This window comes from Rhinopithecus bieti, unplaced genomic scaffold (genome assembly GCF_001698545.2).
Source record: "Rhinopithecus bieti isolate Rb0 unplaced genomic scaffold, ASM169854v2 scaffold_29976, whole genome shotgun sequence".
Classification (NCBI taxonomy): domain Eukaryota; kingdom Metazoa; phylum Chordata; class Mammalia; order Primates; family Cercopithecidae; genus Rhinopithecus; species Rhinopithecus bieti.
In genome coordinates, this window is record NW_016813386.1 from 1,268,437 (window position 1) to 1,272,084 (window position 3,648).

The following is a 3,648-nucleotide window of genomic DNA, read 5'->3' on the forward strand; positions in this document are numbered from 1 at the left end:
ATAAATAAATAAATAAATAAATAAATAAATAAAAAGTAAATAACTAGAATAAATAGATCTAAAGTGAATTAAAATTGCAATTATGAAGATTGTGAGAACCCTAGGTTAGATCTGGCTGATTTTACTTCATTGCATTCAAAATCCAATACCATTATGAATTTTAGACTAGAGTCCAGCAGGATTTAAAATATAGACTAGGTCATTTTAGTTGGAGTGCATATATGTATATATACACACATATATTCATATACACGTGTATATATATATTCTATCTGCACATTTTCAGAGTTTTAGTAGAAATTTAGTCTTCAAAAGTGAAAAGGCAAAAGTTGTGTTCTTCTTCTCTGTTTATGTAATGCTTACATTTTTCCTCAACGGGGTTCTGCCAATGGACGTGTTTTTCATTGTGTAAGGGCAATATTTAGATGCCTGGCACTCTCTGTCAACAGAGTAAGAAGCTGAGGAATAGTAAAAGAACTGCCTGCTCTTCATTAGGACAAATACCTAATGCATGCAGGGCTGAAAACTTAGATGATGGGTTCATAGGAGCAGGAAATCACCATGGCCCATGTATACCTATGTAACAAACCTGCACATTCTGCACATGTATCCCGGAAATAAAATTAAAAAAAAAAAGCAAACTGCCTATTCATATATATATAAACAATCACTATCAGTCTACCAGACTGTTTAAAATTTCATCTATTATTTAGGATATTATATCTCCTATTAATATGAATACATTAACCAGAATGGATAATGCAAAAATTTATTAAGTGTTTTGTAAAGTATAAGATCTAAACAAATGCAAGCTAATAATAGTGCATAAGACATACTTTGGCATGGATTATTTCTATCAGGTATCCACCCAGAAAACAGAAACTTAAGTAACAGAAAATTCAAAATAATTCTATTAATCATCTTAAAAGGTGTTAAAAGAGAACAGCTGCTCATTTAAAGATAGGAAAACTACCCCTAATAAGAAAGTGTTATGCAAAAATAAGAAAGTGTCATAAAAAAATTTATAGTCTATTTTAATAAGTAGCTTGCCAATAAAATTGTCATACATTTTATAAGCTGTCTAATAGCATTTTAATATATTATACTTTAATTGGGGAGTTTTGGAAATTTATAAGTACTAAATTATATTATTAGTTTCTTCTGTGTTTTAATATAAATGAAATTCCAATATGCTAAAATTCATTTTATATAGGTATAGTTTTAATAATTAAAGGCATGGAGCAGTCATATGCTTTTAGTATGTCACAGATTACTATGCAATGAAGAACAATATAATCTCTTAAAAGTCTTTTGTGTAGAGTTCCATCGATAATACATTTCAGAACACTGTAATATAAAATGAACAAGAAAAAAATGCCATCATCATCTCTTGGGTATTGTACAATGCAAATTTTATCAGTTCTTTTCTAAGGCAAAACACAAACCTCTCACCTATTAAACATGATAAATTAACATAAAAGATACACTGGAGTCCAAAGACAAAAATGGAAGAGATAGTATTACTCAGTGGGAAGCACAAACACAATGGAAGAACTTGAATTATTTTTGCTCTGTTGTTCCTGCACAATAAAAGAACCATGGCAGACATTGCAAATTCATCACACACATTCACTCTACTTGCACTTTCTTTCTGTTATAGAAAATGTATTCTTTGATATATTAGATAGATGTGTTCCCTCAGAAATGATAAATTCCATATATTGAGTGCAGTTGTTTTATTAATATTTAATACAAATATTAATGTAATTTCTTTCAGGAAAGTTTTCCGAAATAACAAAATTGGAAACATATCTAAATCCCCAAAAACAAAAGGGTCAGAAACAACAATTGGAAGATAAGTGGCTCTTTACAATGAAAAGTCATGAGAAAAAAATGGTTTTATACATATAACTGTGGGCCCAAGGAAGGCAGGTGAGATGTCTCCCATCACGAAGAAATGCAGACCAGTAAGGTCCCAAATTTTTATAAACCTAAACCTCAGATAAGTTTATGCTCTAATTTAATAACCCCATCTCAAAAATCTCTGCAGAAGAGGCAATCATGTTTTTATTTTAAGTAGAATCCCAAACTACACATTGTGGTAATGGAACACAAAATATGCTGGATAAAATTTTAACATTTATCTTTTAAAAATGCATAGAGTAATAAGAAAATAAGAATCCCCCAAATTAAAAGTAATATGCAATTCAACAGACATAAGCAAGCACTAAATTGCTCTAGAAGCATCTGCTGACCTCTGGTCTGAGGTGGCCTGGAACTTTGGTTTAACGGTCTGTGCACTATAAACAGGGCAAAATCTGGACAGGGGTTTGGATCAAAAGATCTTTATAAAGTTGGAACTCTGGGAAGGCTTTACCTTCAACTAAGTGTGTCTCAAAAAAATCCTAAAATACAGAAGGAGATGTTTGGGACAATTTCTTGAAAAAAAAAATATAAATAAGTCTCCTAGGATTTCCTTTTTCTTTCTTTCTTTTTTTTTTTTTTTTTGAAACGGAGTCTCACTCTGTGGCCCAGGCTGGAGTGAGTGGCGCGATCTCGGCTCACTGCAAGCTCCGCCTCCCGGGTTCCCGCCATTCTCCTGCCTCAGCCTCCTGAGTAGCTGGGACTACAGGCGCTGCCACTACACTTGGCTAATTTTTTGTATTTTTAGTAGAGACGGGGTTTCACCGAGTTAGCCAGGATGATCTCGATCTCCTGACCTCGTGATCCACCCGCCTCGGCCTCCCAAAGTGCTGGGATTACAGGCGTGAGCCACTGTGCGTGGCCCTGGAATTTCTTAACTACATTCTGCTTCCAGACTTGCTTGACACCAGAATTTCTGAAGTAGCGCTGAAATAACAAGCTGAAGATTGAGCTTGAAGTGACCCTAGTCAGGCCCTTGCTATTCTTACCTGAGAGAAACAACAGAAACAGGCTCAAAACAAACAAAACCCCAAAACCCACAAAACTTTAAGACAAGCCTTCAAATAATCTCCAAGATTCATTTTCTAAAATAGAATATTAACAAAAAATTAACTTGACAAGAAAATACATATCCTGAGTGAGAGCTTCTGACACAAAAGAGACTATCAGAATGATCTATGTACCAATGAGTAAGAAGCAAATCTATAAACACACAGGTCACCTAGAAGTAAAAAACATATTAACTAAAATTAAAATAATACAGACTGGTTTTACAACTATTTAGAGAAAACTGAAAATACAATTAGTAAGCTGAAAAAAAGTCAATGAAATTTATTCCAAATTGAAACACAGATTTAAACATGTGAGAAACCAGTAGGAATAGGCCAGGTGCGGTGGCTCATGTCTGTAATCCCAGCACTTTGGGAGGCTGAGGTGGGCTTATCAGGAGGTCAGGAGTTTGAGACCAGCCTGGCCAATATGGTGAAAATCCGTCTCTACTAAAAAAAATACAAAAATTAGCCAGACATGGTGGCATGTGCTTGTAGTCCCAGCTACTTGGGAGGCTGAGGCAGGAGACTCTCTTGAGCTCGGGTGGTGGAGATTGCAGTGAGCCAAGATCGAGCCACTGCACTCCAGCCTGGGTGACGGAGTGAGATTCTGTCTCAAAAAAAAAAAAAAAAAAAAAAAAAAAAAAAAAAAAAAAGAAAAAAAAAAAAAAAGAAC